We start from the raw sequence: 25,048 nt of genomic DNA, 5'->3' as shown, positions 1-25,048 counted from the left end.
AATGTCAGATCTTGGGCCATATCACCCTCTTATATGGTTAAAAACCCATGACAGGAGGGGATTGAGAGGAAAAAAAAACTACATGAGGAGACTCCATGACTAAAGGTAATACGGCTCCAATCTGAACCCTACCTGGAACTGACCACAGAGTGCAATGGATGACAGTGTTCATCATTCTTCATAGCCCTGCCAGTACTCACATAGCCCTGCCAGTACTCACATATACCCCACCACCACCTCCCCCACAACACTAAGGAGCATTTGAGCATTTTCTTTGGCGTGTGGGACTGGATGATGCATTGTAGGGGGGTGGAACACTTTTTTACTGGGAAGAGGAGATTAAAGGGCTTTAAAATGGTCTTTACAGGGAGGCAATCATTCTGCAACATTTACACTTGAAGCAAAAAGCAAACAGAATGTCATCTAAACACTTCAGGTTACTTAGCTTTAAGTTATTTGAAAGCAAACCATTATGAAAAAGCACCTTCCATCCCATTCTGAACAAGTGCACAAGAGAAAGATGACAATACACATACAGAGAGCAGGTATGGCTAACTCAGTGGAAGGAGAAATATCAAGGATTTTCTACCACACACAGTTCATAACCTCTCAACCTCTGCATGAAACACACACACAGTCCTTAACCAAACTCCAGATCTAGCACCTTAAGGGGAGATGACCATCACAACTGGCTCCGGATTGTCAGATGGGAGCCTGCAGGGAGGTCATAGCTCTAAAGCAGCAGCATGGCTTCTGCTTGTCACTTAACAGAGTTGCAGCTCTGGTCTATCCCAGAGCTTCTGATAGGCACCAAGACTGGCTAGATGCCCATAAAAGTTGGCACAGGGCAGAAGCTGGTCTCTTCCAGCTCCACTACAAAATCCCAATTTCCCCTCTCCTTTAGATTATTGGCTGAACAGTGTCAATTTACTGTCACTGCCTGCACAGGGTTGTGTGTTGTCAGGTCAGGGAGTCACAGTTTAACAGCCAAGGTGAGGATACATCTAGATTTTGTACAGATTTGCATTGCATGGACTCAGCCTATTGGACAATAATCTTCATTTTGTAATGCACTTGAATTATGTTAAATTCATGGACTTGCAACTTCAGGAGGCTGGTCCCAGTAGCAAAGCATTACATTTATTTCAGAGGGGATAGCATTAACAGGGAATATCATTCCTGCAGAGGTCAGGAGTTGGGGTAATGTCTCACTTTTCCCACAAATTAGGCATCAGCCTTCCTTATGTTCAAGAAGGGTCTGAATTGACAGGGATGCCTGAGCTCTCATGGGATTCTCATATCGACTTATGCAGTAATCGTCACAGCCCTGTGGCCTTAATATGTTTTAGTACAAGTACAACTTTTGGTTGAAGTGGATTTGCTCTGGATTTGTGTATCAGATGAAGAAAAGGCCAGTGACAGCCTGAGGTGGCTGTTGCTGGCCCCCACCTACCCTTTCATTGCTGCTGGGACATGGTTCCTTTTGGTTTTAAATCAAGGATTTAAGAGAGTTGCAGTCGCTTGGACAAATGATTCTAATTCCATTCTCCATCCTCACTGGCCCCCTGACATTCCCAAAAAAACTTTTCCCAAAATGGAACAAACCTCCAGTGCTCCAAATCTCTCTGAGTTACTACAAACAGAGTGTATGCGAAGTTTCACTACATTCACAGCAAAAAAAGTAAAAGTCTATGTTCAGTATCTGATCTGGTCAACTTCCATTTTTAATGCCGCATTAAGAAAGAAATGTCTCCCCATTAAATCAGTCATGGAGCAATGTTGCCAACTCTCTTGATTTTATTATGAGTCTCATGTTATTTAGTGTTTTTCTTGAAGTCCCAATTCTAGGGGTCATGTAATATGCTTACATTAGACTCTCAGCTTTTATTTAAAAAAGTAAGTTTTAGCTCTCGTGGCTGTGGAGAAAACATGGAAAAAGTAAGTCTCAAAATCTCAAACATAAAAAGGCAAATAAAAAGACTTCACATTTATTATTTTTTTAAATCTTGTGGTTTTTAGATCAATCATGATTTTTGGGGGCCTGTTTTAGGATGTTTGAATACTTGAGGTTGGTAATACTCCAAGTGGTACTTGCCAGACTCTGCAGTAACAAAAAGATCTTTGAGAGTAGATCACTTGTATCAGAATTTAGCTGATAGTTTTGCTCATGATGCATGAAAGCAAATGAAATAAAGTTCACTCTTCCAATGCTGACCTGGCTTTCCATTAGTAAAACTTGGGCTTAGCAGTAAAACGAACAGATGAGTTTAAAGACAAAGGATAATATTTTCAACTAATTTACACCCACAAAACAGGCCAAACTCTCCTCAAGAGCTTAATCCTGCATCTACTGAAATCAAGTTAAAGCTCTCATTTTAATGGTGCAGGATCAGGCCTCAAAGCACTAAGGAGTTTAATTCAACATCTGGGTGTAAAAGAAATCCTCCCCAGAGGCTGCTTTAGTTTCCATGGCTGCTATATTCCTCCTCCACTCCCCCTTACGTGGGACAAGTGGAATGGCTGATGCAGCCACTCCCCTCCACAAATCCCCACTCTAGCCATCAGAATATAATCCCTACAGAGTGGAGTGAGGAACACTGTGATTTATCCCAGCCTCTCTCTCATATGCAGATGTCTGAGCTCAAAGCCCAGGTTGCATAACCAGAGAACAGCCTCTGTACCAGGCACTGTAGACAGCCCTCCAAATGTTGGGTTGGGCACTGTTCCATGAGTTAACATCTGCAATGCCAGACCACACCAAACCAGACCATGCCAATACATGGCTGTGACAAATCTGGTCATGCCAGAGAGTAGCAGGTTGAGCCTGATCCAAGTGAAAAAGGAGGTGGGTGCAGGGCAGGCTCCTGAATTTATTTAGTGCATTAGACTCTTTCCCCATTAATGCTTCCACTCTGTAAGGATGTGATTTTCGGCTCACTGGTGGCACTAATGTATGGTAAAGGGCCAGCAGTGCCCTCATCCAAGCATGCAGCAGCTGCCATAGGAAAGAGGAGTTGAAGAATTAGTCATGATGTCACACCCAAGCCCACAGGAGTGGGCTTCTTCCTAGGGTTGCCAACGTTCTAGTTGCACAAAACTGAACACCCTAGCCCTGCCTCTTCCCCCAAGACCTCGCCCCAATCCACTACATTCCCCTTCCCTTTGTGGCTTGCTCTCCCTGACTCTCACTCCCTTTCACTGGGCTGGGGCAGGGGTGTAGGCTCCAGAATGGGGCCAGAAATGAGGGGTTCAAGTGTGGGAGTGGGCTCCAGGCTGGGGCAGGGAGTTGGGGTGCAGAAGGGGGTGTAGGTTCCAGCTAGGGGTGCGGCCTCCAGGCTGCGACATAGAGCCAAGGGATTGGGAGTGCGGGAGGCTACAGGTTCAGGCAGGGGGTTAGGCTGTGGGAGGGGGTGAGGGCTCTGGGTGGAGGCGCTGACTCTGGGGGTAAGGCCAGGGATGAGGGGTTTGGAGTTCAGGAGGGGTCTCCAGGTTGGGGATGAGAAATATGGAGTGTGGGTGTGGGCTACAGGTTGAGACAGGAGGTTGGGGTGCAGGGCCGGGGATGAGGGGTTCAGGGTGTGAGAGAGGGCGGGGCAAAAGGGGGGAGAGGAGGCTCCACATACCGCTCTAGCCTGCAGGCACCGCCACCCCTCCCCCCACAATGCTCCCATTGGCCCGTCACCCTAACTCTTCCCTGAATACAAAGCAAACCTTCAAGTTGGCACAGCAATCATTTGGTAGCTGTTTGGGTCTATCAGTGGTTTCCTAGCTTAGGACAGCTACCACATTTGCTCTGCATCAAGCTTTTGAGATGGTGCAGTCTTGGATAGAACAATTCAGAAATCAAAGCAGCCAGCTTTTGGTGATTTGTCTGAGAAACTCATTGTGAAAGTTAACCAGACCAGTACCCTTGCTGATGTACAGCCATGTTATCTAAACACAGAGCTACAGTTGATACATAGCCAGGTTGAGCTCTTGATCAGCAAAAGTAGCCATCAGGTTCGAGTCTACACTCAGACCCTGCCATCTCTCAGCATCCACCCTTTTAACTGAATGGCTGAAAAAACTTTGTCTCCATTAGGAGCTCTGCCATTGGCCACCAGCTGGAATGCATTGGAATTTACTGTAACTATGTATTTCCTTTTGCTCAGACTAGATTCTCTGCTCAATCCTTCAATAGTTTGCCAGACTTTGCAACTGGAATGCGTGAAATTCAGTGTGGAAACAATTTCTTTGCAATGCTCATCTGGTTTGATCTAGAAGATGAGGAAAAAAATCTCTACTTTTATGAAAAATCTCATGTTCATTCTCAGCAGATTTAAACTCTTGATATTGTCAGTCTGATGTATTTACTACAGTGTAAGATGAAAAGAGATAATTACATGGAAAATATTTATTTGAACATAAATAAATGGGTAATCTCTTTTCTACACGAATAAATCATAAGACCAAGCTTAACAATAATCCTTGTAGCACCCACCGATACTTTTCCCTACCTCAGTAGGCTTCTCTTATCTATTACCTTTGTTGCTGCTCCCACTGCCAGTTTTCATATGAGAACTGGCACATTGAGTTAAATTTGAAATCTTATTCATATTGGTTTGTATGAGACAAAATATCAAATACTTTACAAAAATCAAGTTATTACATTGACTAAATTCCATTCAGCTATTTTGCAATTCCATCAAAATGGCAAACCAGTTTGTCTGGCATGATGTAGTCCTTACAACATCTATGCTGTTTATTGCTCATCATTCCGTTATCTATATTCAGACAAGATTTTTTGTCTTTTAATATTAGTGATTCAAGTTGAGAAATAGAAAACTGTCAGATTTTTGTTAAGATTAGGACCGGATTTGCTTTTTTTCGTCACAATCCTTTCGTAATGCCCAGTATTCCACAATTTTTTAGATATAGTGGTCAGTGGTATGGTAAAATCATTAGCTAAATTTTCTAAAAGAGCTGGTATCCATAGAATTTGAACCTGGTGATTGATATAGTGTCTGATTTTTCAAACTCTACTCTTGTGTGCTTTTTATAAACAGCTATATCCTCTACTGCACCTTGCACTTTGATTTGGTAGAATTTTATACCTGCTCTGCATTCACTTTGCACAGGTATAACTCACTGTATAAGATGCAAGACAATGGAGAATCAGACCCAAGGTGTGCATTGTTCACAAACTTTCTTTTCCTTATTTTGCTTGTTGCAGATTACCTTCAAAAGCACTTGAGTAGCTCAAATCTCCCTCCTTACATATTACTGACTCTACTATATAGCATTTCTAGTAACAAGCTACTTAAATATTGTGTGTGTGTTTCAGAAATACTGAAAAATTTGTGCAGAAAAATATTAAGCTGTGACTGCTCGTTTACACATCTAAAATGAGTGAGTTATTGTAGAGAGTGTTAATGTAGATTCTATAAAATAGCTCCTAAATAACACTTTTTATGTACAAACACTAACACTTATATGTATATTTGTAGTGCAGCATGTATATTTAAACATATAATTGTGGGCAGCATGGCTGCAAAATCTAAGAGGAAGTTTCCAATTATCCTGCCCTAACTACATTGTTCCTACTGGAAAGATACTGCAATCAGTAGATTAACCATAAATTAAATGTATATATAAAAAAGAATCCTGCATTTTACATCTTAAATTAAAAGAGATGTAATTAGGGCCCTTGAAAATAATTTTGGCTAGTGCTAAGTTTATAGCAATAGCTATAGCAGCCTTTTATCTCAGGCACTTCTGCCAAATTTGGCTCATTCTACCAGTCTGTGTTTTAATCATGATATATACTTTCATGTTCCAGTTGAAAGTATCCATTATACACTTGAACAATCAATATTCTATGGAGAAGTTTTTAAGGCCAATGTAGTTTCAAATTATTTGGGTGTTACTGGCAAAGTACCAGAGGCATACAAGTTCTTCTGAAGTGCATTATTTTATATATTGTCAATACACACACAGAGCTGACCAGGCTGGTACAAGTCCAGTCAGCGGTACAGCGTACCTAAGGCAGGCTCCCTGCCTGCCCTGGCTCCTGGAAGCAACTGGCAAGTCTCTGTGGCCCCTAGGCATACTGACAGTCAGGGAAGCTGCACGTACTGCCCCCGCCCTGAGCGCCGGCTCCACAGCCCTCATTGGACAGGAACTGCGGGCAATGGAAGCTGCGGGGGCAGCGCTTGTGGGCACCCACCATGCAGAACCATCTGGCTGCCCTTGCACCTAGGAGCCACTAGGAGACTGCCTTAGGCAGCTCTCAGTTGGCAGTGCAGCAGGGCTGAGGTGAGCCCACACCCCACATCCCCTCCCACACCTTAACTCTCTCCCAAAGCCTGCACCCTAACCCTGAGCCCCCTCCCATATCCCAAAACCCTCATCTGCCCCACTCCAGACCCCACACCCCCACCCACACCCCAACCCCCTGCCCCTGCCTGATTCTGCTCCTGCACTCCAAACCCTCACTTCCATCTCAGAGGCCCCTCCCACACCTTGAACCCCTCATTTCTGTCCCCAACCCAGAGCCTGCACACCAAGCCAGAGCCTTCACCCTCTCCCGTACCCCAACCCTCTACCCCAGCCCAATTAAAGCAAGTGAAAGTAGAGGAGAGCAGGCAATGGAGGGAGGGGGGATGGAGTGAGTGGGGAGTAGGGCCTTGCACAAGAGGCGGGGCAAGGGTGTTCAGTTTTGTGTGATTAGAAAGTTGGCAACCCTAACAGACACACACACACACACACACACACAGAGTCAGATTTCAATTACAGTACGGCAAATGAGGAGTAACTCTCCTGCTGATTATTAACTTACATTGGCATGATATTCAGGCCATTGTATTATACACGTATCAGAGGGGTAGCCGTGTTAGTCTGGATCTGTAAAAGCAGCAGAGAATCCTGTGGCACCTTATAGACTAACAGACGTTTTGGAGCGTGAGCTTTCGTGGGTGAATACCCACTTCGTCAAGACGCGTGCTGGATTTCCAGGGGCAGGTATATATATGCTAGCAAGCAAGCTAGAGATAACGAGGTTAGTTCAGTCTCAGGGAGGATGAGGCCTGTTCTAGCAGTAGAGTGTTGAAAACCAAAGGAGAAACTGGTTCTGTAATTGGCAAGCCATTCACAGTCTTGTTTAGTCCAAGCTGACGTGTCAAATTTGCAGTAGCTGAAGCTCAACAGTTTCTCTTGAAGTCTGGTCCTGAGTTTTTTGCTGCAGGTGGCCACCTTAAGGTCTGCTATAGTGTGGCCAGGGAGGTTGAAGTGCTCTCCTACAGTTTTGTATATTGCCATTCCTGATATCTGATTTGTGTCCATTATCCTTTTCCCAGTGACTGTCCAGTTTGGCCGACGTACATAGCAGAGGGCATTGCTGGCATATGATGGCGTATTTACATTGGTGGACGTGCAGGTGAATGAACCAGTGATGGTATGGCTGATCTGGTTAGGTCCTGTGATGGTGTCGCTGTGTAGATATGTGGGCAGAGTTGGCATCGAGGTTTGTTGCATGGATTGTGGTTCCTGAGCTAGAGTTGCTATGGTACGGTTGCAGTTGCTGGTGAGAAATACGTTTCAGGTTGGCAGGTTGTCTGTGGGCAAGGATTGGCCTGCCACCCAAGACCTGTGAAAGTGTGGGATCATTGTCCAGGATGGGTTGTAGATCCTGATGATGCGTTGGAGGGTTTAGCTGGGGGCTTATGTGACTCTAGAAAAATTCCACCATGATTTCAACAACTTCCACCCACCATCAACCTCAGCCTGGCACATCTACACGAGGGCCCACTTTCTAGACACCCACGGTGCAAATAAGTGATGGTCACATTACCACCACCCTATATCGAAAACCTACCGACCGCTATGGCTACCTTCATACCTCAGCTTCCATCCCGGGCACATCACACGATCCATTGTCTACAGCAAGCACTGAGGTTACAACCGATCTGCTCTAACCCCTCAGACAGAGACAACACCTACAAAATCTCCACCAAGCATTCTCAAAACTACAATACCGCATGAGGAAATTAGGAAACGATCAATAGAGCGACGTTTACCAGAAGCCTCTAACTGCAAGACAACCCAAGAAAGAACCAACAGGACTCCACTGGCCATCACATACAGCCCCAGCTAAAATCCCTCCAACGCATCATCAGGATCTACAACCCCTCTGGACAATGATCCCACACTTTTACAGGTCTTGGGTGGCAGGCACATCTTGCCACAGACAACCTGCCAACCTGAAACGTATTTCACCAGCACTGCACACCGTACCCATAGCAACTCTAGCTCCAGACCAATCCATGCACAAAACCTCGATGCCAACTCTGCCCTATCTACACCAGCGACACCATCACAGGACCTAACCAGATCAGCCATACCTCACTGGTCATTCACCTGCACGTCCACAATGTAATATACGCCCATTATGCCAGCCAATGCCCCTTGCTAACATCGGCCAACTGGACAGTCACTACGGAAAAGGATAAATGGACACAAATCAGATATCAGAATGGAATATAAAAACCTGTGAGAGAGCACTTCAACTCCCTGCCACACTATAGCAGACCTTAAGGTGGCATCCTGCAGCCAAAAAACTTCAGGACCAGACTTCAAAGAGAAACGCTGAGGCTTCAGTTCATCTGCAAAATTTGACACCGTCAGCTCTGGACTAAACAAAGACTGTGATGGCTTGCCAATTACAGAACCAGTTTCTCTTTCCTTGGTTTTCACACCTCTACTGCTAGACAGGGCCTATTCCTTCCCTGAGCTGAACTAACCTTCGTTATTCTAGCTTGCTTGCTAGCATATATATACCTGCCCCTGGAAATTTCCACTACCTGCGTCTGACGAAGTGGGTATTCACCCACGAAAGCTCACGCTCCAAAACGTCTGTTAGTCTATAAGGTGCCACAGGATTCTCTGCTGCTGTATTATACACATACACCAATACATAATCTTAAGTAAGCATGGCAATAGTGTTAACACCACATTTACTAAATTTTATCCTCATTTTTTCCCCAAGGTTAGCTTGGTTGTTTTGTGATTTTTTTCCATGTGCATGCACACACACGCAACATAAACGTTTGAAGACTGACAAAGTCCTTATTATAATCGAGTCCAGAGACAACTCACATCAATGGCCCCTAACAATAATGTGCAAAGGCATATCTTCTAATTTATGAGATGGTTCAGAGAACTGATAAAAATTATTCCTTGATTTAAGGATTCAGATTAGACTATAAGGTTTGGAAATAATTAGTTCTAGTGCCTGCTTAACTTTCAGTCTACTTGTAAAATTAAATAGTGTTTTTTAAAGTGCAAAAATGTAAGCTACTTTGATCTGGTACAGACAGTGCTTGGTTCAGCTGCTGAGTGGCCTCCAAGAACAGCAGGAAGCAAACTATTTATGGAGCTGGAATTTTAGATAATTGTGTTTGGAGCAATCTCTCTGCAAAACCAATCTTGTTTTCTTATTTGGTTATATACAGGATACCACATGAGAGCACCTTATAAATGCTTCTATCAAATACATACATGCATATGTCTATGGTTAAACTGAAAGATCAGCGTTCAGATTTCCCTTGAATTAAACGAACAATGTCTAGACCAACTGCTTCAGCCAGTCCAATTATAACTCTCCTGTAAAAAGAAAGTGAACAGCTACAGGGAAAGGAAGGCAATCACAGCTGCCTTAAAACTTACTAAATTAAATTATGCTGGAGGATCTACAGCTCAAAAGGAAATTTTTTCAACAGTAAATTCTCAAGTATTGAAAGTCTGAGATATTTTAGCAGCAGATAAATTTATCTAGTCCTTTTCTCTTTAATCTTCACAATAATTGTGCATGACTGTGGGCCACAGTTTACATGAGCACTTACTGAGCAGCAAGCTGGCATGTAAATAAATCTACAGCACTCCACACGCTGTCTGTGTGGATCCTGCTAATGAACACTTAAGGTACTACAGCAAGCTTTGCCGTTCAGCTGTTTGAAATCACAGTATGTTGAAGTGCACTAATGAACTTTTAGTTTGCAGCAACAGGGTCCACGTTGTAGAGTTACATACCAGTTTGCAGTGGAGTAAGTGCTCATGTATGTAGACATGCCATCAGTTGCAAACGTTCAAATCTGGGATAATTACAATGAAGCTAATAGAGTTGCTTCAAATTCAAATGGGTGTAAAAGGAGAAGAGCTCAGGCCTACAATTTTTATTGACCACTCCCAGAAAAAGTAAAAATAAAAAGGTGAAAATAAAAACACCAGAAAAAAAAAAGGGTAATTATCTTTGTACACTTTCTACCTTTATTTACGTAGGAACCCTCAGAAGCATTGAAATGAGATTCAAAAGAGACAGGTATACACTGGGTTAAGTTATAATTTTCTCAGAGCAAAGAATATTCTTAGGTTCTCTTTTAGGTTAGTATAGATCCTGAAGATAAAACAAGTAGGTGCGTGTATTCACATTCAAAGTACGTAAGAATTTTGCTCATGAGCTAGATCTACAAAAAAGACAAGCATTTGTTCATATTACTGTTCTTCATTAAAAATCAGCAAGCTATTACAATCCCCACCCCCACACAAGTGTAACCAGACATACATAAGCAAACAGACTGTACAATTTGAAAAAAATTACTACACGTTGTTTCTATGTGACAGAAATCAGTTGCACAAATTTTGTTGGCCCACAGGAAGGATTAGTTATGAATATTTGTTGCTTGGATGCAAAAATGTTTGGATCTAGATTCTCTTTTGGCCATAAAAGGTGGTGAACCTAAACCCAAGCTTCATTAGCAAGGAGCCCTAGACCAGCTGCATGAAGAGATGTCTGGCATGCCAATCCTCTCCCGTGGTCCAGGAATTGGGCCACAAAGCTTGCAAATCTAAATTAGCAATCTTTGGGTCCAGTAAACAAAAGCAGATTGTCCAGCTTGTTTCCATTTCTACCAAGACCATTGGCCCAACCCCATTTACTACAACATCACTAACCTCACCTCGTGGGTGCCAGTGTGTGTGTTATTTATACAAGTACTCCTTTCAGAAAGGTGCAGTGTCAACATCATCAAATCACACCCTACAAGTGAGCTCCCTTTCCCTCCTTCTCCCCTCCTCTCCCCCCTACCCCCGATGCATCAGGTATTTTTAATGTATCATGGCATAGTAAGCATTGGACAAGAGTTCTTTGTATTCAAATCACATTCAGGTTTCTTCAGGATCTAGAAAATCACCAAGCTGCTCCTTGTCTCATCTGGTGAGTGACAGCAACCATAGAAATGGGAAACACAACAGTATTCTCACTGCAAAAAGTGTAAGCCATAAACAACAAACAACAACAACAAAAGCCTAGATGAAAAAATAGAAATGCCTCAATCTTCAGCCCTGCCAAAAGAATGAACAAACCAGTTCATTGCTGAAAGCCTGAGAAATCTGCACTATAATTCTGTGATGCATGTTCCTAATTGTATTGTATTCACTGACTGGAAGGGAAAAAAACAAACAAACAAACAAAAAAAACCACACACACTGTCAAGGTTCCTTTTTTACCAACTTATCAGTGCATGCCCTTGACCACAGTACAAATAAGCATTTACCATCACTCCGCAGGTGAAAGACTGTTCTGCAGTATAAATTGTACATCTTAGAAACTCAGCATTTCTTTAACACTGAAAAACTATTCAAGCATTCCTGTATCTGTAGGCTAAGTGGTTTGCTTCAGCCCGGGGCCACAATGCTGATATTTCAAGAAACCTAATCTCTTAATGATTGGGTTCAGAGGAATGGGTATGGCCATGAAAGAAACAGCTTGAAACAGGCCTAATCTCAGGCATATCTGAATTTACAAACAGAGCGGAGAGTCAGGATTGCCACCAACACTCTTTCAACTGACTGCAATCTGTCTATTCCAGGGTGGTCCATCCAGCAAGATTGAATTCCACATCCTATCCCACACTGAAATTTCTTACTCACAGATACCTTGTCATGACAGAACTATCACATTTGTTCTCTTTGCACTGAATGCAATGGAAATGTGGGACTGCCATTATACAGAACTACCACTGTGGGGTGAGTAGGCATCCCCTCTTCCACCCAACAATGGCAGTGCAAATCCCTAGAGACAAAACAAACACTCCCACTTGGCTTTGCTTTCTTTGGAAAGCAAACATGAGCCTGTCCATGACTATAGATTTTCCTGGTTCTGCCTTGTAGCTAGCTCCCCTCTGCATCAGATTCCAGTCTATACAGTACAGCCTCTTTCTATTCATTTTAAAAGACTGGATATTATTTTTCATAGAAAATCCAAATGTTTTCCAATTCAGGTCACTCCCCATAACAGTGAAGCACAACACTAATCAGTACTGGTGCACGCACTGTGGCCTCCACTTTCCTGATCAGTCCATATCAGGGCAGTCATATGTAACACTATATGTTTTTTCCTTTTTTTTGTGATAGTGCCCTGCTGGATCTTCTCAAATAAACTAATCTTCCTCTGCTTCTTCACAATATGCAGATGTTTCTGTGACAGGTTAGATCACAGAAACCCCCCTGGGAGGCCAACCGATGTGCCAAGACTACTTCTATCCCTGTTTTCCCTGCCAGCTCAGGACTTCTGCACCCTGTCTTGCTGAGCCAGACACTCTCGTCTATTTCAACAAAGATCCAGAGTCTGAATTACCTGCCCCAAAGCTGCAAGTTTACCTGAAAACAACTCACAGAAGTGTGCTTGTCTTTAGCACCCAGATGCCCAACTCCCAATGGGGTCTAAACCCAAATAAATCCGTTTTACCCTGCATAAAGCTTATGCAGGGTAAACTCATAAATTGATCACCCTCTATAACACTGATAAAGAAATATGCAGAGTTGTTTGCTCCCCCGGGTATTAATACATACTCTGAGTTAATTAATAAGTAAATGATTTATTAAATAACAGAAAATGGATCTAAGTGGTTCAAGTAGTAACAGACGAACAAGTAAGGTTACAAGCAAAATAAAAATAAAATGCCAATTATGCTATATTCAACTAAATACAGACGAATCCTCACAGTTCCAAATGCATCTTTTACAGGCTAATCTCCTTTTAGCCTGGTCAGCAATCACTCAACCCCTGTTTTGTCCATTTTGTTCCAGTTTCCTTTAAGTATCTGGGGGACGAGGGGGAGGAAGGCTCCTTCATTAGCCAGCTGAGACAAGGAGGGGTCTCCCAGGGGTTAAATAGACTCTCTGTGGGTGGAAGACCCCTCTCCCTCACCTAAGTAGAACCAGTCACAAAATGGAGATTTGGAATCACATAGGCAAGTCCATGCCATCCATGATGGACTTGCAGGCAGCAGTCATCCCACAACCACCTCTGAATGTCTCAGGTAGACTTCTTATTGGATTGGAGTCTTCTAAGCTCTTTTGTCTGTTAAATGCTTCTTGACATGAGCATATTCCTTTCCAAAGTTGACCAAGTGTTCTCTAATTAAGGCCTACTTAGATAATCAAGCAATTATCAGCCAATGTTACATAACTTGAACAACCACAATGGGAATGTGCTACAATAGATTGAACATAACCAGTAGATCATAACCTTTACATAGATATGTTACATGGCATATGTAGCAAAACTCTATTCCAGCTATATCATAAAGCCTTATGGGGTACACTGTCAGTTGCTATGTTTGCAAAAAAATACATAGTAATTCATAAAAAAGAATTTGAAACTGTGTCAACTATAGGGATCAAAACCAGCATAATTACCTTTTAATGTTTAATTTTGGATTGGGGTAGGAATCATTCTATAAACCACAAAGATCTGTCAGGAACTGTAACTGAAGTCCAGAAATATCACACCGGCACCTGCAATGCTGGTTTCCCCTGCCCTGATTCCAACACTAAAGGAAAGGACTACCCTTACTGACATACTAATATAATGCAATAATGCTAACTCATTTCCAAGCCTTTTCAGCAATAATTAGGGTTTGGTAATTGACCCAATTTACACGCCATTTTTGGGTCACCATTTTCTTAGTAATGCTCATCGGTAAGAGGTGACATGGGGGGGTTAAAAGCTGATGTGTTTTTGTTGTGGAGAAAATAGGATGACTATGATTATTCTTACTTCTTTAGAGGGGAAAAGGTCACTTGGCTCCATGATGGGTTCACATAATTATCTGGACACACAAAACGTGGCATTCTAATTTTTTCCTGAACAGAACAGCAGTGGCTTTCAGTCAGCGATAAGTTTAGTCTGTGGGAGTTTGGTTTTCTGCTTGGTGTTGCTTTTATTGACAAATATAATATACAGGTAAGATAGGGGTAATGGATGCAAAAAAGGAGAGAGAGTTTAAATAGATTTTGTAATGTATATTTCATGGGTTTAATCTATCTATGGATTTCTAATGCAGTCATCACAAAACCTAAAATCTGAGACTTCCAATAATAAAAACAACCAGGAGAAGTCTACTAGGAACCGACTGGAGAAGAGCAATCGCAATTTAAACTTGACCTACAAAGCTAAAGGGTGATTCTTCAGTTCTGAAATATACCAAGACAGAAAGATCTTTGTTTATTGAACTGTCCTAGCATAAAGGTCCATTCTGAACGGCAGAATACTTATGCTCTTTTTTTGTTATCCAAAACTATAAGCACAAATATGGAAACTTGGAGACTCTGTACAACTGATGAATGCTGTTTAAGATCATGAACTCTGTATGTATCTTTATCAGACTGCAAACTCCAATTTGAGTGTGAGAACTAGTTGTCTTCTCTGTTGTCTCTAACTCCATGTTGCATTTCAAGCAGTAGTGAAAAAAGGGCTGAAAACAATGTCATTAAATCAGGACAGTCCTCTTTACAAATACAAAACATCCTATATAATATGCCAGCTCCCGCTTAGGAAAACTGGTTTGTTGGAGGAGAGGTAGTCTCCCCATGAAGTTACCTAGTAGGGGTCTGATCTCTTGAGGAGGTTTAACAGAGTCACCTGGCAAAGGAGACTGGAAGGTTATAAAAAGGGCAGGAGCTACTCTGTTTGGGACCTTCAGCCACTTCTACAAGCTCAAGCAGAAGGTAGCTGTGGCAGGAATCTGATGAGGCAGAGGGAGTCCTCCACACTTGAACTCCGCTTGTCCCCCCAAGTGCTACCAAGGGAAGAGAGAGCTAGAGTGAGGGGCACAGCCTTGAGAAGGGTGGTTGTTTTCTACCTGAGCTGCACTCTGTGCTTTATTTATTGGGTAAAGAACAATAGTGATTTAGAATCCTGTGCCAAGTCTACCTGTATTTTCCATGGTACACCTATCTCATGCTCTTGAACGATTAACTTGTGGACCCAGAGCACCCACACGGCTGGAGTTCTGGGAGAGGGCGTGCTTAAGATATGGGAGAAGTCTGAGGGGCCAGCACTGGTCTCAAGTGCTGTACAGTTTGACCACATGGTCTCAGCTCTGAGGGAGTGCTGCTGGACAGAGGGTCTGCTCCTTGAGTGTTTGCTGCCATACCTGGACCCTGTTCAGACCCCAGAGGCTTAAACCACGTAGGATCCATTGGTTTGGCAAGTGGCCAAGAAGGATTGCTTGACTAGTTCTGTGACATGTAATGTAAAAATTGCTACATATAAATCTGCAATAATTATGCGTAACTGCAATAATAAAACTAAGGTGATAAAATTTGCTCCGAGTGCCTATTGCTAAGGTATCTCAATAAATGGGAGGTCATTTTTCAGCTAACAAAATGACTAGGTTTAAATTTTAATGCTGTTTGAGTGCACAAGTGCATGTACGCACACATGCTCCGAGAGCAAAATTTAGACCATGAGGTGAAGATTTTCAAAATTCCAGTGGGAGCTGCTGGATGCTCTGCACTTCTGAAAGTCAGGCCACTTAGTTTGGTGCCCAAGATCGACTTCGGTGCCTATCTTTGAAAATCTTGACCTACGTTATATTTTAAGAATTGTGCACTCAGATACTGAAAGGCAGAGATATGATTCTCAGTTCAAACATGGACTCTAGTGACACACTAAAAACTCAAGATAGATACTACAAAAAAGGAGAATCTGGCCTCTCCAAAGAGATTCTGCCAACTTTGATCTACACAAAACTACCAGTATATTGATTGTACGGTTGCCAGAAATCCCTTATTACAAGGGATGTCCTTATTTTTTAATCTCTGTACAAGAAGATTGGGAGTTGTTTAGTGCTGCAAAAAGCAGGAAGTAATACCCCTGCTGAATGCAGGCGAGTACTGCTTATTAATAAAATAAATAAATATCAGGGAGGAGTGGGGCCAGGGTACTAAGAAAACAGTCCCTTGTTTCTGAAATACAGTACTGGCAACCCTAGCCTTGATTCTTATGTTCTCATAGCATTCACAATAGCAAGCATTGCAACAGGAACCAACAAAAGCTGATCTTATTGTGAATCATTTGTATGTATTAGGACAAGCAAGCCTTCCTGTAAGAGTAGAAATAAAAATTAAGGCTGTCAAGGGATTAAAAAAATTGATTCTGATCGTTATTTTAATCACACTGTTAAACAAAATACCATTTATTTAAATATTTTTGATGTTTTCTATATTTTCAAATATATTTATTTCAATTACACCACAGAATACACAGTGCTCACTTTATATTATTTTGATTACAAATATTTGCACTATAAAGATAAATTGAAAAATACTATTTCTTCTGTTTATCTCATAGAAGTACTGCAGTGCAATCTATATAATTAAAGTTGAATTTACAAATGTAGAATTGTTATTTTTACATAACTCCCTTCAGCTGAGTGAGCCCTTGTTTGCAAGGGAAGAGAGACTGGTGCAGGGAGGCTGACCTTGGCAGGCCCCTGTTCTCTATGGCCGTGTTTCTCAAACTTTATGTGCTGGGGATCCCATTTGGACTTAAAAAAAAATTGCTACCCCCCCTATCTTTAGCCCTAGGTGGCTCAGGGCTCCAGTCCCCTCCGCCCCGGCTCCTCCAGCCACTGGGGTTGCCAGTTTTGGTTGGATGTATTCCTGGAGGTTTCTTCAGGTGACAAAATCTTTAATTAAACATTAATCTTTAATTCCTAGAGAGTCCAGCCCAATCCTGGAGGGTTGGCAACCCTACCTGTCGCCCATGGAGCTCTAGGCTCCATGTTTCAATCCCTCCCCTCCTCCCCCATCTGCTTACGCAGCTGCAAATTCAGCCGCCTTCCCCACCCAGAAGTATGGGATTAACATGTTAAATGTGTTAATTCTGCTCTCAGTTAATTGTAGGCATTAACTGTGACTAATTGACAGGCCTAATAAAAATACTGGTGCAAGTCAGATATATTAGGCCCATGCCAGGCAATTTTATGTGGGCCACATGCGAGTTGCCAAGGAAGCTCACAGAATGCAGATTCTTAAATTTTCCCTGAGAAGGGGAGTCAGCTAAGAAATTCTGGGTGGCAGGCTTGCTTGGGGTGGATCTGAAGTTAGATGCTCATCCAATGAGTGCATAAAAAGATTCCAAGTTTAGCTTAACAACTTGGCTCAGTTGTTCCTCTAAGGGAGTCAATAACAAGTCAGGCTGCAAGGCTGATTGCAGAGACTTCAAAGGAACAACTTGTTCAATGCTCAAGACAGACACAGAGCATAGAGAAACCTAGCTTCTGGTTTTAGTTAGAGATGTTTATTGGTTATAGTTCAACATAATTGTAGTTTGGCATTCCTGAATGTGTTTCAGTAAATTTCTTTCTTATACCTAGAAATGCAGTTCAGTTAGCATTTCCTTGACTGATTTCTCCAAGCTACCATATACCAAAAGGAGAGGGAACACAGTAGAATGTGACTCTGCCTTCAAAGCACACTACTCTGTATTATTAGAGAGATCCATACAAGGGTAACGGGCTCTACACTAGCCCTGGAAAAATTTAAACATTTAGAAAAACAATGTTAATTATTTTTGTACTAGATTTCAAAGAACTGCATCAAACCGTATTGTATAGCCAATGGAGTGGTTAGAGATCAGAAGTTTTGCACAGTCTCGAATCAGCAAGATTACCATTGTCCTGTACTGTAATTACTAAAGAGCGTTATCTTAGAACCATTTGGACCAAAAGTTCAATTTTAAAGGTGTACTTGTGACTTTTCTGATCCAGAATGGGTTTAGTGACTATATGCCACTAAACTGGAATATTTTATGAGAACTAAACCTGTTAATGGGGCAGTCAACCTGAAATCTTGACAACTGAAAAAAGCTGAAAGTAATTTCAGGTACTAAACCTGCCCCTGATCATTATTCCTACCCCACTCCACCTATTTTTGTGGATTTACAATCACATTTTCCTATTTGCAGAATGAGTGTCTCTATCCCGCTGCTATGTGAAAAACACACAGAGGACAGGGGGAAATGACTAGGGCCCCAGTCCTACAAACACGCTTACCTTGAACTTTATACACAATAGCAGTGCTATTAGTTTCTGTAACTATGTTTCATAGTTTTGGCTTCAATGGGATTAGTCATGTGCTTAAAGTTCAGCACATGTGTAAGTGTTTGTAGGAACAAGGCTTAATTGATTTTACCCACAGAGTACTATCAAATTCACAGAACAAACAATAGAGAAAAAGTTCCTAATCTCTTTCAGTTATAGCATCCTAAGCATGGGTGGCAGGTGGGGTGACCACATGTCCCAATTTTATAGGGACAGTCCCAATTTTTGGGTCTCTCTTTTATATAGGCTCCTATTATCCCCCACCCCTAGTCCTGATTTTTCACACTTGCTGTCTGGTCACCCTAGTGGCAGGTATCTTAGGTAAGGGTAGGCTTTGCCTTCCCAAACAGCCTAGCATAGTCCCGCCCACACTCTGCCCCCAGGCCAGGCCCCCTCCTGTGGTTCTCAGAGCGCTCTGCATGGCTGGGCACCTGGTGCTGGGGGCTGCGGTGGGGGTGCTCTGGTCTCCTGCAGGGGGGAGGTGCAGAAGGGGGGCAGATCTGGAGGGGCAGGACCATGGGCACAAGGGGGAGGGGCCGGGGTCTAGCCTCCTGCAATGGCCGGGTCACCGAATGCCCATGATCCTAAGTGTTTCTTGTAACAATACTAGGTAACAAATTTCAGAGAAGTGTGATTTTCAAACCGGCTACATGCCTTTAACAATAGTGCATTTTTCCTGCTGTTTCAGTTGAGGCGCATTAGACATGCGTGGATAAATTTTCCAGGTGAAGTGGTTTAGATGGCATGTCTCCTCCCCCCCACACACGTACAAACCTGGAGGAAAAAAAATTCACGTGCCACCATTTTGTGTATTAAGCACTGGTAGCATGAGGTCTTCTGGGCGAGACACGAAACGAAGGACCCTTCCCCTGCCTGCTCTCCTAGAATGGGTTCCTGAAGCTCAAGACTCTTTGTGACTACTTAACAATGCAGTCAGCCCTTCCACATCACCTATCATCTGAGGTCGGGCTGCAAGAGTCTTTGTACCATAATTAATCCCCAGGAAACTCTACACAAGATAGATAATGAAATACTTTCAACTGGAACAAGCAGCAATTTATAACACAGGCTTTCAGGCCAGAAAGATCCCTTTCTTTAGGTACTTAGGTACTTCAGTATAAGTTACGAACTGAAGAATTCCAGGAACCAACTGCTGCAGGGTTCAACACATTAACTTGTCTGTGCTTCAGACAATTACCAGCATATCTGCCAAAGCAGACAGAAGATGACTTGGACCGTCTAGAAGACATGCAACTCAGAGCCACCTTCAGTACTGCCAAACTGACTAAACTGCTGAGCCAGTAGCAGTGACTCACTATTAAAAAAAATAGGCCTTCCCAACGGCCATTTTTTTGGGGAAAGAAAATCTGCAGCAGTTCACAAGTGAATTTAAATTTGCCATACTATATTTTAACAGTCATCTCTTCAGACAATTAAAATATTGTATTGCAAATTAAAATTGCATATGCCTTGTTGCAAGTCTTATTACTACAAATGTGGTCCCCGGGAAGCACTATTAACTTTAATGGCAGTTCTCCGTTCCTGGCACATGATGCGTCATCATCAAAGTAATTCAAAGGTCATCTCATTGAAGGTGGAAAGAGAAAAGAGAATCAAACAAATAATGACAGGGCATGACAGAGATGTCCAAGAAGGAGATACACAAGCAGAAAGCAAAAATAAGGCTAAAGGGAAATTAAAAATAAAGAATGCTGTGCCATTTGCTTAGAGGCGAGTATTCTGCACTGATATACAGACCTGGGTTCAATTCTCAGCCCCTGTCTCATTCTCCCAGGCTATAGGTGGTTGAAGTGCCTTTGACACAATGCTCTCAGGCCCTGGAGGAAGGAGCAGTACTTCAAATTGATCAAAAGAAGGATTATGGCAGCCTCTAAAGGAAATTCCTTCAATCCTCCTCAAGCTGGAAGGATGGGACTTTACAATGGAATTGGGGGGGAATAATGTAAAACATTTTAGGAAAAACAACCAGCTCTGTTAGTAGATCTTATTTCTTGCCTTTGGGCTCTGCTGTGCTGCGGACTTCAGGTAAAAATGTCTGCACTCTGCTTACATTACATACTATACCAGTGGAGATGCTCCAGTGCAGAATTTCTGTAAGTTCAAATTTTGCTATGGTAGAAGCAGCCAATGAAAAATGGATCCCCAATAGCCCTGCCTCATTCACTGCACACCGTCCAATACATGTACTGAATGATTTGTGGATAATGGAAAAATAATAGCATGTGTTAGGATAAATGCACTGTATCATAACACATACGAACAAGAGGCCAGAGATAAAGTTGAGATGTATTAAGACAATAGCACTAGAATGTTCTGTCCCAATTTTTCATTAAGATACTAAAAGACACTTCTGCCAAATTTCACCTTTATTCCCTCAGACAATATAGCACCTGGGTGGTTCATATGTCAGAAGATTCTTTTTTTTAAATAATGAGAGAAGTATATTCCCCCTCTTCTCATATTAAAAAAAAATAAAGCCTAAACTCTATTCACTCAATACTTTCCAAAAAATCACTCTCAGCAGAGGCCAGGCCTGGAAAACTTAAATTATAAGATAAAAGTTTCAAAAAGTTACAAGCAAATGGAAAAAGATTAAAATGCAAATACTTAAGAAACCTTAACTTTCGCTATTGTTACATATTCTAGCTATAATTTAGTTTACTTCAACATAATTCAAAATCCATTACCACATGAAACATGAATGGTAAAATAAGATCACTTTTTACTTGCAGGAGTAGAAACCAAAAGCAGGAACCACAGCTGGTGTAAAAAGGAGCTACATTGATTGACACAGGCTGAAGCTCTGGACTGAGAAAAGGCATGTGGCTAGGGAGTTGAGGTACATACAGAGAAAGAGAATGGTGGCTCCATTTCTCTGAACTCTCAGCCCTCAGACAGGCCCTCTAGCCAGATCCACATGATACCTACCCCCTTCATTAAAAAAAATCCGCGTGTGTTGCCCAGCTGCCAATGAACAACTGTTTGCTCTAACGCTATGGGAGATTACCAGGCACCTACTGCAGGATCATACTGAGGAAGAAGAGGATCTTTACATGAGCTGCAGTTGAGGCATTTGGGCCAGTTCTTCTACACTCTGATCTTGTTCATCTTTCCCTAGAACAGATCTTTTATTATAAACAGCTTCAGCATACACTATAGACAAGTATTTGGTGTGCTGCTCCATTAGCTTCAGAAGGGTACGGTCTATAGAAAGGCATCATGTAACTCTCAGGGATCTACTAGAATTTTATTTTTCCTTAGCATCCCTCTATTAAAGATCTAAGAGGCTTCTGTTAAAGTCCTACTTGAAAACCAGTTTCCAAAGTGAATTTAGCCACTTGAATCTACTAGTAAGTATTTGCAAAGGACAGAAGCTCCCAAACATACAACATTTCTAACTCAAAGTTCCTGATCTACACCAAGCTTTAGCCCACTACCGTCTTCTCCATTTAGCTCCTTCACACCACTTTTTTTACACTGTGAGCATTTCAGTCAGAAATTAGGGTCATAAACTTCTCCATTGGAAAGCATTTATACCTATTTGGACTGAATTATTCTGTTCAAGAGGTTATAATAATAAAGGAAGCTTACAAGCGTACTTCTTCCAAATCCTAGTATGTCACTGCCAGTTTGGAAAATTGGCTCACTATTTATCTTTGTTTGGCTCCTCTAGATTCTCAAATTTCTTGCTTTGAACCTATACTGGACAAACAAAAAACTTCATGTTACCTCACATTAGCATCAGGAAGAATATAAAAAAATTTTTACTTCTCATTTATTCCAACTTCAGATTCACAGCTGAATATAAATATTGTCAGAGTTTCAAACAATATTAAAATGTTAAAATCCTGCCAAAGTTTGCAGTCTAGTTATATGCTGCCACAGAAAATTTGTTCTGTTTTTCCAATTTTATTAAGTCTCTGGCAAGAAACAACCCAGCTCCTTACATTCATATACATACATCCATGATTAGTGGATAAGTCTTATTTCACTGTAGCCTAATCAAACTGGCCAACTCATTTTCTCTACTGCCAAACATTTGCATCATCAGGAGTGTGCGCAAAGGGGGAAGCAGGGACACAAAACTCCTCCGGCCCTGGTTGGAGCTGACAGCTCCTCCAACCCCAGGGCTGCAGTGAGGTGAACCAGCTCCTCGGGCCCCAGGGTCATGGCTGGGGCACAGAATATGCCCCTCCAAAAGCAGTGAAATTTTAATTCACGTGCATGCCCCTGCACAACACATACCATCCCTCGATCATCCATTCCTGCTCAGCAGAATGTAACAGCAGAACTTTTCCTCCTCTTCCGGTGGCTGACTCAAACAAAACAAACAAACAAAAAACCTCACAAACAAACCACACATGCACGATCCTAATAGGGTCAAGGACTTTTTATACAGGCTTTTCACCTTCTTGCACTCTACTAAAGATCGAATCCCATCCCCTCGTTCTAGTGCAGACATATTTTAACAGCAATGTCCTTATTTCCAAAGAGATAGAAGGCAGAGGAACAAGCTATCTAGCCTCAGCACATTTAAGGAGCAAGTGACCCAAAACTTCTCTAACTGAGAGTCCTGCAATGTACTATGAGCTCCCATATGAGTCATCAGAACAGTCAAACTTCAAATCATTTTTTCAGTGAGGAAGGACTTACGTGAATGTCACATCCCACTCTCAACCCACCTATGACGACTCACTTCACCAGCTTAGCCTAGAGAAGGCCCAGCACTTTGAAGAGCTGAATAAGAATACGAAATGCCTTAAACTTTTCTGTTCAGCGTGTAGGCAGGGATAACAGCAAACAAGGATAGATGTGCTCAAAATGAAATGCTACAAGCAATAACTTGGCTCCGTGTTCAGGATCAGATTAGAGGCCCAACACCTCCATTATCCAGCTATCCCAACTCCATTGCCCAAACGGACTTTGCCAACCTTGTAGGATCAACACGACACTGAATTATTGCCCTCTGCCACTAGCTAGCTCTGCTTTTTGGCAAATTTGGCTCCCTATTCTAGTTAGAGAATCTTTCCAAATAGTTAACACCTCATTTCTCAGAGTCAAATCTTGCAATATTAAAGAGGCTCATCCACAAGAATGACAATAGCCTTTTTCATCTTGGCTATTTCTGGCATGAGGGTTAAGATTAATATTGATTTACCCTTAATCAGTCTACTCTTCTGATGCAGCAGCCAATCTAGTCTACTGGACATGTGAAGGGTTCCCATTGGCTGCTGTACCTTCAACATGTTACATGTGTACTCACTCAGTGGATTGGATTTGTAACACATTTTTTTTTAAATCTTTCACCTACCCAAAATTTCTGTGAACCTCATTGTTATGCATTAGAAGAAAAAAATTAAAATAAAGTTAGAGAGAAAAAACATGGCTTTAGTACTACACATAGATAGGCCCTTTTGCCGGCAATAAGGCTTATGCTACAATGTGCTGGCTGGGAGTTGAGGACTCTTAGCATCTTTCAGAATCCCTCCACACCTTGGATTGTGCAGGGAGTGCCCTGATCTCTTCACTGGAGATGAGCTCTTCGTCCTTCGAACTAGGAGTCTGTCAGCCAGGGAAGAATTTTAAAAGAGCTGCATTGCAGCCCAATAGTATCATGCTCTCTCTGAAAGAGCTCCAGAAAAGAGCTGTGTTAAACAGAATAGGAAGGGCCATGCAGACCCAAAACTATCCCTGTACATGGAAAAAAGGGAGGGATAATCAGGAGAAGATTAGACTGGCTCATCCTCTCTGCTGAATTCTAGCAGTCAGTGAGTCAAGGAAGCCCATGACTCTCATTTCACTTCTAGAAAGTTTTGTTTATTTTAAACCTGTCTAGTAGGCCAAGCCCAATGCCTGTCCAATACCCTACTCTTGTCTGAGAAGGAAATAATTCCAGCAGGCTCTGAGACTGCTGGGAGTCATGAAGTGTGGGAGCAAGGAAACTCATTCGTTTGAATGCTTAGTCTCCTTGCCCTAGGCTAGCTCTGCAACTCCCTGCTACCACAGTGCTGAGTTTTAAAACATTTGTTTTGGAATATGGGCAACAAGTTATCCTTTCTGCTGAGTAGGTTAGCCTTCTAAGGTGCCAGCTTCTGTGGCCTTCTGGGGTTTGTGCTGGATCATGCTCATAAGCAATGAGACCCAACAGGCAGGGCACATTTTTGTAATTATATCCTTGAGAGGTATTTATAGCAACAAGGCCAAAAGCTGAGTTACTTTAACCACCCAAGCAGCACCAAAAAATCACACTGAAGTTCAAGGTCTAGAGTTTCTCCTGGCTAACCTGAAATATAGTTCAGCAATAAACAGGAGGCAAAAATTGTCCCCTTTATACACTGAATAGGCATTATTGCACAGGTATGACAACCAATCACAAAGCTCTATTTGCATCCAGCATTCTAGACAAACATGTATTACTGATAATCTTATGATTTAACAACATAAGAGCATTTGTGCATGTGACAGAATTGGGGTTTAAATACATTTATTCATGCAGAGAGGCTAATTTATGCCTTTTTCTTCCATACAAAATATAGGGCTTTCACTACTGCCTTCTATCTTTGGCAGTCTCTTGCTGCAGTCTTGGCTCCTTCCCATGTCTA

General features: G+C 42.2%; 1 long non-coding RNA gene across 3 annotated transcripts in view; it reads right to left on the bottom strand.

Moving 5' to 3' along the window:
* The window catches only part of LOC116822837 (uncharacterized), a 355,840-nt gene that overhangs the window by 222,718 nt on the left and 108,074 nt on the right, over nucleotides 1-25,048 (bottom strand). Inside the window, exon 4 of one of the 3 annotated variants that reach the window (XR_012655326.1) lies at nucleotides 22,038-22,148. The exons of the other annotated variants lie outside the window; for them this stretch is intronic. This is a non-coding gene — a long non-coding RNA (uncharacterized LOC116822837). The remainder of the gene's footprint in view (nucleotides 1-22,037; nucleotides 22,149-25,048) is intronic. 3 annotated transcript variants of the gene reach the window in all.

The sequence above is a fragment of the Chelonoidis abingdonii genome, chromosome 2 (assembly GCF_003597395.2).
Source record: "Chelonoidis abingdonii isolate Lonesome George chromosome 2, CheloAbing_2.0, whole genome shotgun sequence".
NCBI classification, from domain to species: Eukaryota; Metazoa; Chordata; order Testudines; family Testudinidae; genus Chelonoidis; species Chelonoidis abingdonii.
The sequence above is the reverse complement of the archived record's forward strand: the minus strand, read 5'-3'. Positions and strand labels throughout refer to the sequence as shown.